The following is a 12,556-nucleotide window of genomic DNA, read 5'->3' on the forward strand; positions in this document are numbered from 1 at the left end:
ATTGCTATTTTTGTTAATCATCATTGGTCTGGACCAAAATTTTGCTTAATTGATTTCACATCTGCATTAAGAAATGTGTCTGCCCATAATTTTATTTTTCATAATATTAATTTTTATTTTTTTTCTTCATAATATTTTTAAACTTTGACATCCAGGTGACTCCAGGCTCATGAATTTTTGTGTGATTTTTCTTTCTTTTTCAATCAGTGACACTATCTAGCTATCATGAGGATTAGGAAAGGGGTAGGTGAGCTGAGGGGAGCCTTTGCTGTATTGTGGCCTCAATTATTTTTAGAAGTGCAAGGTCTGAGTTCAATTCAGTTAGTTAAGTACTTCAAGAATTGACAACCCACAGCCCATTGGCCAAAGTTGATGTTGGCCCTTTGTTTACATTCTATAGTCTGGTCTGCAAAATGGAAAATATTAACTATCTGCCCCCTTACAGAAAAAGTTTGGTGATCCCCTGGTCTACTTCATTATAGGTCAGTCAATGGGGTCATTGTTTTTCTTCCTTTTCTTTCCTTTTTTTTAAAATATTTTTCCAGAAAATTGTCCAATTTTTCTGTTTTTGCATTTATTAGCCAAAAATTTTTATATTCCTTTTCATACTTTATTTTAAGTTTATTTATTTTGAGGGCAGAGAGCATGAGCAGGGGCAGGGGCAGAGAGAGAAGGAGAGAGAGAATCCCAAGCAGGCTCCACCCTTGTCAGCACAGAGCCGGAAACAGGGCTCAAACCCACAAACTGTGAGATCATTACCTGAGCCAAAATCAAGAGTTGGACACTTAACTGACTGAGCCACCCAGGTGCCTCAAATTTTCATATTTTATTTTTAATAGTCTCTACCACATCTCTTTACATACTTCTATTTTTTTAATTTTTTAAAAATTTGATTTATATATATTTTTTCTAATATGTTTTTTGGTGCCTTTTTCTATGTTCTTATTCAGTATTTTATTAGCCCTGAAAGAGCTCATTTTATTCATCCTTTTTTTTTTTTTTTTTTTTTTTTTTTTAGTGTGAGCATTCTCATATTTAATAGCATCTTTAAAATAAGTGTCACCACCTGGTTCCAAAATGAAATCTATAAATGGTAATATAAGTTTGAATGAGGCAAGTATATGTTTGCAAGGCTCATTGGACTGAAGGAATCTCTTTGGCAGGTGACCTTGTAGGACTAAGGGATTTTTGTTTATCAGAGGCTGTGAGATCTCTGTAAGGAAACCACAGTTTCTCTCCAGGTCCCTTGGATACCCCTTTTGATCTGTCCCAGTGAAGCTAATGGTTTACTTTTTTTTTTTTAATGTAAGTTCTGTACCCAATGTGGACCTTGTACTCACAACCCCAAGGTCAAGACTTGCATGCTCTACCAACTGAGCCAGCCAGGTGCCCCTTTGTTTTCCTTAAGATATCCTCATACCTTTTAGTAAAATCTTCAAAGCAGATTCGTAGTTTATTATGAAGTCTGACAAGTCGGGGGTCACTAGCTATTTCAGATAGAATCACCTGGGCAACTTCCACCAGCCCCTGATTACCTACAGATCCCTAGGGTGTCGTCTGAAATATTTTGGGGTCTGCTGGATCCTACTGGGTTGCAGGGTTGCAACCCAGGGTTGCAAATACCTACTGTTGTGTTTTCTGCATATCTTCAGTACCACCTTTGGTTGGATTAAGATGATCTCTTTGTGAGTGACACCGATCCTTGTCTTAACATAAGGAAAGGGAGGAGAATGGTCAGAATGGGGCTTCTGTTTGAATTGTTCTGGAAGTTCCCCACGGCCATGACCGTCTGAAGGGAAGGGTGTACGGTAAAGATCATAACTGTCATCAAAATCTGTGATTCTGTCCTTCATCCCATGTGTCAGAGTATGGCTCCATTTGAGTAATCCAGATACATGCTTCATTAGGATCTAATCTGAGTAATCCTTGGTGACTTCCACAACAGGCTCTCCAGATCTCCACAGAGTCACTGCACTCTGTGAGAGATCTCTGCACATGCGTTTATTGCAGGCTCCGTGCCGTCCAAAAATCCCAAACTTGGTGCCATAAAGACCAACACAAAAACAGGAACTCTCTATTGTGCTCTTTTACTTTAATTTCTGTTCTTATTTTATCACTGCCTACTTTCCCACTTTAGTCATCACTCCTATGTCTTTGGGTTTATAAAAGCTTTAGTGGCGCCTGGGTGGCTCTGTTGGCTAAGCATCCAACTTTGGCTCAGGTCATGATCTCGCGGTCCGTGAGTTCGAGCCCCATGTCAGTCTCTGTGCTGACAGCTCAGAGCCTGGAGCCTGCTTTGGATTCTGTCTTCCTCTCTCTCTGCCCCTCCCCTGTTCATGCTCTGTCTGTCTCTGTCTCAAAAATAAATAACCATTAAAAATTTTTTTTGAGGCTTTGGCTATAAAAACTCTAAAGTACAATTACTTTGCTGTCCCATGGTCCTACATTTCTCATTTTCTTTTGGTTTCCAGGTGGATGGGGGCTCCCATCTTTGAGTTTACTCCTGTTTGTTTTTTTTTTTTTTATTTCATTGTGTTACTTTTTTTTTTATTGTAGTAAAATATACATAGCATTTACCGTTGTTTACCATTTTTAAGCGTACAGTCAGTGCCAACACGTGCGTTCACACCTTTGTACAATGATCACCACTGTCCGTCACCAGAACTTTTTCATATTCCCAAACAAACTCTGTCCCCATTAATAAAACAATAACTTGACATTTCCCCCCCACACACCCCCACGCCCTGACAGTTACCATTCTACTTTCTGTCTGTATGAACTTGACCAATCTAGGTACTTTGTCTAAGTGAAATTGCACAATATTTATACTTTGGGGAGCAGCTTGCTTCACTTCAGTGTTTCACAAGACATCTTTGGGGTTCATCCATATGGTCGCATGTGTCAGGATTTCCTAGCTTTTTGAGGCTGGATAATAGTCTATTCTATCGTATCTATATATCACATTTTGTTTATAAGTTCATGCCATTGATTGCTATGTGGATTGTTTCTATCTTTTGGCTATTGCATTTTAAGTTATTTGTTTTGGGAGAGAGCATGGGAGGGGCGGAGAGGGAGAGAGAGAGAGAGAGAGAGAGAGAGAGAGAGAATCCCAAGCAAGGTCCACAGTGTCATCACAGAGCTCGATGCAGGGCTCAAACTCACCAACTGTGAGATCATGACTTGAGCTGAAACCAAGAGTCGGAAGCTTAACCAACTGAGCCACCCAGGCTCCTACCCTCCCCCCGCTTTTTTTTAGAGACAGCGTGAGAGGGGTGCCTGGGTGGCTCAGTTGGTTGGACTTTGGCTCAGGTCATGATCTCGCCGTTCATGAGTTCAAGCCCCACATTGGGCCATCAGGCTCTGTGCTAACAGCTCAGAGCCTGAAGCCTGCTTGGGATTCCGTGTCTCCCTCTCTCTCTGTCCCTCCACCACTCGTGCTCTCTCTCTCTCTCTCTCTCTCTCTCTCTCTCTGTCAAAGATAAATAAACATTAAAAAGAAAATAGAGCATGAGAAAGCAAACAGGGATAAAGGGCAGAAGGAGAGAGAGAGAGAGAGGGAGGGAGACAATCTTAAGCAGAACCTGACTCGGGGCTCAATCCCAGGACCCTGGGATCATGTCCTGAGCCAAAATCAAGAGTCAGACGTTCAACTGACTTAGCCACACAGGCATTCTGCATTGCATTTTTGTTATATGCATTGCTTTGGAAAATAGGGTCCATGTGATATCAATTGTGTGATGTGTTGAGGCTTCTTTAGTATGCTGTTATTTTTAGTAAGATTGACTGTATGAGGGAAGAGATTATGAATTCTGTGTTTGTAATCCATAATGAATGGTTACCTCTGGAGTAACCAAATTGTACTCAGTCACCTACAGAATGAGAGAGGCTGGGAAGGGGTAAAGGTAGGGGGTGCTTAGACAGGAGTCTCAAGGGAAATGTTTGATTTTCTTCATGTTTGAAGTCCCCTTCCCATTAGGACTATTGGGGCACCTGGGTGGCTCAGTCAGTTAAGTATCCAACTTTGGCTCAGGTCATGATCTCATGGTTCATGGGTTTGAGCCCTGCATCTGGCTCTGTGCTGACAGTTCAGAGCCTGGAGCCTGCCCAGATTCTGTGTCTCCCTCTCTCTCTGCCCCTCTCCTGCTCACTCTGTCTCTCCCTCTCAAAAATAAACATTTTAAAAATTTTTTTAAAAGAAGAAAAGACTACTGATTATAGTTTCAATGTTAAAATATAGTTTTTGTTTGCATTGGGAAATTGTTTTCCTAGAGAGAAGCAATACCTTGATTTCCCCTGGAAATACGTTGAAAGATTGTCCGTGTTCCAGGAGGCGCCCTCTTGACCCATCTGGAGCCCTCACTTTCTTCTCTGAAAAATGAGCTACAGCCAAATGCAGAGGTACATGGTGCTGCTCCTTGGCAAAGACAGCCTCCAAGATGGGAGGCTGGCCTTCTGGGGCTCCGCTTCTCTGGTGAAAACCATTCCCTTCGTAGCAGGTAGGTAGGACATTCACTGGAGGCCAGGGGGTTGTTGGGATGGTTGTATCTTGGATTTCCAGAAGCGGGAAAGTTCCTAGGAATATGGTGAAGGAGATGCCAAATAACATGTGCTCATCCAGCATAAAGAACCAAGTTCCCCCTGGAGCCAAGTCAAGGATATAAAATTGACAGAAAGCCTGATGTGTTTCAATGCACTAAGGCCAGGGGGCGCCTGACTGTTTCAGTTGGAAGAGCATGTGACTTTTGATCTCAGAGTTTGAGCCTGACATTGAGTGTAGAGATAAAGAAGGAAGGAAGGAAGGAAGGAAGGAAGGAAGGAAGGAAGGCAGGCAGGCAGGCAAGATCTAGATCACTGGGGGAAAGATGCCATGAATTAGTGATAGAAACATAGAAATCTAAGCAAATGACCAAAAGGATGATTAACTTCAGAGAAAATGATGACGTAATGCTCCCAAAGCGAAAATAATCATAGTGTGCCAAGTTCCTCAGCAGTCATTTGAGTTTGCATACGTAGGGGTGCCTGGGTGGCTCAGTGGGTTAAGCATCCAACTTCGGCTCAGGTCATGATCTCATGCTTCGTGGGTTCGAGCCCCGCATCAGGCTCTGTGTTGACGGCTCGGAGCCTGTAGCCTGCTTCAGATTCTGTGTCCCCCTCTCTCTCCTCCACCCCTGCTTGTGCTCTCTCTCTGCCTTTCAAAAATGAATAAACATTAAAAAAATTAAAATGTGCAGGTGCCTGGGTGGCTCAGTCAGTGGAGCGTGCAACTCTTGATCTTCAGGTTATGGGTTCAAGCTCCATGTTGAGGTTAAGGCTTACTTTAAAAAAAAAACAAGTAGGAACTACTTTAAGTGCTTACCTCTAACATAAGTGTTTCTAAAATAAGGTACATCCATTCTAAGGTCTTCTAGACTGCTGAAGAATGAAGAAAGCTTGACTGTATTATCTGGCAAAAAAAAAAAAAATTCAAATCAACAGCAAATATGTTTTCTTTTACTTGTATTAAAAAAATTCTTTTATATTTATTTATTTATTTTGAGAGAGAGAGAGAGGTGTAGAGAGAGAAACCCAAGCAGACTCCACACTATCAGCACAGAGCCCGATGTAGGGCTCAAACTCACAAACCATGAGATCCTGACCTGAGCCGAAACCAAGAATCAGATGCCTAACCGACTGAGCCACCCAGGCACCCCAGCAAATATTCTTTCCACATAGAAAAACAAAAGACATTTGTAAATGTTCAGAGAAAGATCTGGCATTCCTCTGTCCCACGCATTACCTTAAAAGAAGTGTCTAGATGAGTTTCAAGAAGTAATTTTGGGGCGCCTGGGTGGCTCAGTCGGTTAAGCGTCCGACTTCGGCTCAGGTCATGATCTCATGGTCTGTGAGTTCGAGTCCCACGTCGGGCTCTGTGCTGACAGAGCCTGTAGCCTGCTTCGAATTCTGTGTCTCCCTCTCTCTCTCTGCCCCTCCCCTGCTCATGCTCTGTCTCTGTCCCAAAAATAAATTTAAAAAACATTAAAAGAATTTTTTTAAGTTATTTTGAGTTTAAGTAACTTTCCATTCTTAAACACTACTAAATATATTTTTTTAATGTTTATTCATTTATTTGAGGTGGGGGAGGGGCAAAGAGAGAGACACAGAAAACAGGCTCCAGGCTCTGAGCTGTCAGCATAGAGCCCAACGCAGGACTCAAAGACACGAGCCGTGAGATCATGACCTGAGCTGAAGTCAGACACTTAACTGACTCAGTCACCCAGAGGCCCCCCAAAGATGTGTTTAAATGGAGCAAACTTTAAGTATAAATTTTATCATGTTCTATATCTTGTTTAGCAACTAATCTCCTGCTTAAAAATAAGTCTGGAACATTGGTCTATGCCCAGACTTTTAAGAGCCACAGAAACTCCAAAGTAGAAACGTACCATGATATAGGTTACCAGAACTCTGCACATGGACATTTATATTGTTTCCATGCTTTTTGCTCACATGAATCCTGGCATGAACTGAATTGTGTGTACCTCTTTGTAAATATGAGGATGCATTCTTCAAAGGTAGATTGCTAAGAATCATTTGCGGATTAAAAATAAAGACCTGCACCTCCCCTCCCAAAAAAGACTTCTTGCACACTGTTGGATGGTGCACCCATTATGGACAACAGTATGGAGTTTCCTCAGAAATTAAAAAAAAAATCTCGTCCTATGGGAAAACATGGATGAAACTTGAGGACATTAGGCTAAGCGAAATAAGCCAACCACAAAAGGAAAATATGGTATGAATCCACCCATGAAGCATCTAAAGCAGTCAAAATCCTAGAAACAAAACCCTAGAAACAAAGTCCAAAAGTGGTTGCCAAGGGCCAGGGGGAGGGGAGGCGTTCCTGTGGTGTGGGTATAGAGTCAGTTTTAGGAGATTAAGAAAAAGTTCCGGAGATTTGCTACACAACCATGTGAAGGAACCTAACACTAACAAAGTCTACACTTAAAAAATGGTTATGGTGGCAAATTTAAAGTTACGTGTTTTGGGGTGCTTGGGTGGCTCATTCAGTTAAGTGTCTGACTTTGGCTCAGGTCCTGACCTCACAGTTCATGAGTTCAAGTGCCGCGTCGGGCTCTGTGCTAACAGCTCAGAGCCTGGAGCCTGCTTCAGATTCTCTGTCTCCATCTCTGTCTGACCCTCCCTGCTCACACTGTCTCTCTCAAAAAATAAGTAAACATTAAAAAAGTTAAAATAATTAAAATAAAAAAATTAAAGTTATGTGTTTTTTCACTACATTAAAAAAAAAAAAAAAACAGACCCTAGACCTTGACCATGAGGGTTGAAGTTGCATTTCTGGAATGGAACAGGACATGAAGGTCAAACTGATTTTAGCTTCTCCTTGACTCATCAGCAAAATGGAAATCATTGTTCCTACCTCACAGGGTTCTTGTGTGGATTAAATGCATTGATAGAGTAAGAATAGTGTCCAGTGCATTTGGAGGACTATGTAAGCAGTGGGTGTTATGGGTAAGCAATGGGCGTTATGGTTGGTGGGTGAAAAGATAAGAACCAGCTACATTTTAAAGGGATGAAGATGAAGAGATAAGCAAAGACAAAAATATTCAATGCCTTGTATACAAGAGTAAGGGTTTATTGCCCTGAGCCATGAGAAAGGCTCTACAGAGTAGGCAGGTATCTAAATCTACTTAAAAATGAAAATCTTATTTATTCTGCTTCCAAAGTACCAGCCTACACAATCTCCAGGTAGCCTCGGTATTACATATTTTATATATATATAAATGTGTATGTATATAAAATTTATATATATATAAATTTATATGTATATAAAATACATATTTTATATATATATATGTATATGACATATAACAGCCTCAATATTAAAGGATTTTGAGATAGGGGTTGTTTTTTTTTTAAGATTTTATTTTCAAGTAATGTCCACACCCAGCGTGGGCCTCCTCCTGACAGAGCCAGCCAGGTCCTCTAAGATAGACAATTTTTTTTTTTATTTGGACTTCATTAAAATTAAAAATGAGGGGCGCCTGGGTGGTTCAGTCGGTTGAGTGTCAGGCTTCAGCTCAGGTCATGATCTTGTGGTCTGTGAGTTCGAGCCCCACATCAGGCTCTGTGCTGACAGCTCAGAGCCTGGAGCCTGTTTCAGATTCTGTGTCTCCCTCTCTCTCTGACACTCCCCCATTCATGCTCTGTCTCTCTGTGTCTCAAAAATAAATAAACATTAAAAAATTTTTTTAATTAAATTAAAAATGACTTAGCTTCAGAATATGTACTTTGTAAATTTATTTTTATTTGAGAGAGAGCATGAGCACGAGTGGGGGAGGGGCAGAGAGGAGGGAGGGAAAATCTTAAGCTCCAGGCTGAGTGTGGACTCCCATCTTGTGACCATGAGATCATGACCTGTGTCGAAAGCAAGAGTTGGACGCTTAACCAACTGAGCCACCCAGGTGCCCCCAAGATACACTCTTAAGAGAACAAAAAAGGGGCGCCTGGGTGGCGCAGTCGGTTAAGCTCCGACTTCAGCCAGGTCATGATCTCGCGGTCCGTGAGTTCGAGCCCCGCGTCGGGCTCTGGGCTGACGGCTCAGAGCCTGGAGCCTGTTTCCGATTCTGTGTCTCCCTCTCTCTCTGCCCCTCCCCTGTTCACGCTCTGTCTCTCTGTCCCAAAAAATAAATAAACGTTGAAAAAAAAAATTAAAAAAAAAAAAACAAAAAAAAAGAGAACAAAAAAGACAACCCACACAGCCGGATAGCAATGTTTGCAAATCACATTTCTGATGACTTAAATCCAGAATACAAAAAGAATTCCCGTAACTCAGTAATAGAAAAGCAAATAACCCATGAGCAGACACTACGGAGATCTAAGCCTATGACAAGATGCTCAAAAAGACGCCATGCCATGCTCTTAGAGAAAAGTAAATTAAAACCATAATAAGATATCACTTATGCTTTTAGAATGGCTTAAAAGGCAGACAATACCCAGTGTTGAGGAACAGGAGTTCTCCTACCTTGCTGTTAGATATGCAAAATCTACCAGCTACCTTGGTAAAAAGTTCCTCCATTCCTCATTTTAAGTATTTTTTTAAGTTTTTATTTATTTTTGAGAGAGAGATACAGGGGAGGAGCAGAGAGAGAGGAGAGAGACACAGAATCTGAAGCAGGCTCCAGACTCTGAACTGTCAGCGTAGAGCTCAATGCAGGGCTCAAATTCATGAGCCCTGAGATCATGACCAGAGCGGAAGTCAGATGCTTAACCGACTGAGCCACCCAGGCATCCCAAAAGTTCCTCTGTTCCTTTGAAAGCTAGGCATACACATCTCTGACCCATCCATTCCATCCCCACATATCTGACCACGTGAACACATAATGTTCCCACAAAACCCTATATAGAATGCTTACAGAAGCTTCATTTAAAATGGACAAAAACTAAAACAACCAATATTCCCCTCGGCAGCTAAAAGGATTTTAAAAACCTCTGTACATTCACAACTATGACTCTGCAAGAAAAAGGAACCAACGTGGATGAATGCCCTTTTGCTGAGTGAGAGAAGCCAGACTCCAAAGTCTACAGACTATATGTTTCTATTATGGGACATCAATAGGAAAAAGCCTGAACTCTAGGGACAAAGCATATGGGCAGTTCCCAAGGGAATTGGAATAACACCATTCTGTATCTTTAGTGGGGGGACACATGACTGTCTGAACTTATAAACCTATAAAGCATAAAAATGTAAAATCACTAAAAAGTTATTTTTACTATATGTAATTTAGGCCTTAGTAATCAAAAAACTTAAAAATACAAGCATTTCCATGCACATCAGCAGACGACTAACTCTAAGTTCATAAGATGTAATGACGCAGGAAAAGCCTGGACTGGCTTAGAAAAAAAAAATCACAGATTTTGCTGTATATCTTTTTATTTTGTATTTGTATGTTAACAAAAGGGAATTGGGTTTCCTTTGTCCCCCAGTGTGGACATATTCTTCCAATTCCTGTTTATCATTCATGGAAAAGCGACCCCTTTTCTTCCTCTAAAATTTGGTCCATCCCTTGGAAAGCAAGCCCTTTTCCTTTTTTTTTTTTTTTAAGGTTTTTTATTTTATTTTTGAGAGAGAGAGAGTCCAAGTACGAGTGGGGGAAGGGCAGAGAAAGAGGGAGACACAGACCCAAAGCAGGCTCCAGACTCTGAGCTATCAGCACAGAGCCCGATGCCAGGCTCTGACTCATGAACTGTGAGATCATGACCTGAGCCAAAGTCAGCACTCAACCAACTAAACCACCAAGTCGCCCCTACAAGCAAACCCTTTTCCTAAACCTTCTTGCCCTCCCCCCACCCTCCCCACCCCCCACCTTATCTCAGCCCAGATGCTTGTGCATTTTATCCAGGGTTTGTAAGTGTACCTGTGGTGTTGGGGCTGAATAAATCCTTGTTACGGGAGAGCTGTCCTATTCACTGCCCCCCAAGGCAGGGATGATCCCTGGTTGAGAACTTCTGGGTTCACTCCATCTTCCTAGACTTAGAGTCAAAAAGTCCCCGAGGAAACACATCCAGGCTTCAAGTCCTGTTACAGACCCAGCTCAACTAATTAACCCACATACATTGCTTAGGGATTCTTCTGGCCAAGGCAAGCAATGCCCCAAGTGCTAGTCATTAAGATACACCTGGCCAGGTGACCAATAGGAGGTCTGGCAAAGCCCCAAGAACCAACAGTCTCCCAGTCTCACACCCAGGCGAGACCACAGGGCCCCCAACATCTCAAGACACCTTACCCAGGAGACTCCTCAGCTTCACTCTCCAGTGTGCCTGCCCCCACTGCTATTTCAGCATCTCTTAAAGGACATGACACACCCTTTGTCCTCCTTCTCTGTCTTCCAACCAGATCTCTGACCCTTCCCTCAGCAAATCCTCTTATTGTAAAAACAAAACAAAAACACACAAGAGAGAAATTGTAAAACACTTTTTTTTTTTAAGATTGGAAACTGCTGAGATGGAAGAGGAGGATCTGGGGGTTCTGCGTAGAATGTTCTGGGAGGGTGTAAACTGAATGCCAAGATGGAAGAGGAGGATCTGGGGGTTATGGATGAAAGGTTCTGGATGGCTGTAAACTGAATGCCAAGATGGAAGTCGAGGATCTGGGGGTTCTGGGTGGAAGGTTCTGGATGGCTGTAAACTGAATGCCAAGATGGAAGTCGAGGATCTGGGGGTTCTGGGTGGAAGGTTCTGGATGGCTGTAAACTGAATGCCAACATGGAACAGTTGGACCTATGGGTTCTGGATGGGTATAAACTGAATGCCAAGATAGAACAGGAGGATCTGGGGGTTCTGGGTGGAAGGTTCTGGATGGCTGTAAACTGAATGCCAACATGGAACAGTTGGACCTATGGGTTCTGGATGGGTATAAACTGAATGCCAAGATAGAACAGGAGGATCTGGGGGTTCTGGGTGGAAGGTTCTGGATGGCTGTAAACTGAATGCCAAGATGGAAGTCGAGGATCTGGGGGTTCTGGGTGGAAGGTTCTGGATGGCTGTAAACTGAATGCCAAGATGGAAGCAGAGGATCTGGGGGTTCTGGGTGGAAGGTTCTGGATGGCTGTAAACTGAATGCCAAGATGGAAGTTGAGGATCTGGGGGTTCTGGGTGGAAGGTTCTGGATGGCTGTAAATGAATGCCAAGATGGAAGCAGAGGATCTGGGGGTTCTGTGTGGAATGTTCCGGGTAGGTCTAAACTGGATGCTGCAGTGGAAGAGGAGGATCTTGAGGTTCTGGGTGGGCAGGGCAGATCTCAAGGGCATCTGAGCCATGCCAAAAGCCGAGGCACCATTCTGGGTCAAGCAGAGGGACCAGTATAACAAAACCCTGAAGTGGACGCGAGCTTGGTGGCTTATCGGATGGCACTGCCCAGCTGAACATCCACCAGCACGTGCACCTGAAGTGAAGCTAGGTCCAAGCAAAGTGTGTGCGTAGTGAAACATTCTGCAGCAAGGACAGACCTCAGAAGCATTGCACAAAGCGAGAGAAGCCAGGCAGAAAAGACTGCAGACATCATGATTCCATTTCTGTGAAATGTCCAGAAAAGGCATGAATGAAGACGCAAGAGTAGGTGGGTGGTTACCAGTGGTGGAGAATGGCAGCAGGGGGCCCCAACCGAAAATGAGCTGGAGGTTATGGAAGCTTCAAATGTGCCTCATGGCGATGGTGGCACAACTCTGTGAATTTAGTAAAAATCTGAAATGCACACTTAGGATGAAAGAATCTGGGGGCTTGTCAACTGTTCCTTCATACAGCCATTAAAGGAGAAAAGGAAAATTCTCTGTAAGAGAAATACAAATTGAAGTTTAAAGGGGCGCCTGGGTGTCTCAGTAGGTTAAGCGTCTGACTTCGGCTCAGGTCGTGATCTCGCCATCCATGAGTTGAAGCCCTGTGTTGGGCTCTGCACTGACAGCGTGGAGCCTGCTTGGAGTTCTCTTCCTCCGCTCCCCTCTCTCTCTGTCCCTGCCCTGCTTGCTCTCTCTCTCGTGCGCGCTCTCTCTCTCTCTCTCTCTCAAAATAA

Source organism: Puma concolor, chromosome E2 (assembly GCF_028749965.1).
Source record: "Puma concolor isolate L17-30 chromosome E2, mPumCon1.1.hap2, whole genome shotgun sequence".
Lineage (NCBI taxonomy): Eukaryota > Metazoa > Chordata > Mammalia > Carnivora > Felidae > Puma > Puma concolor.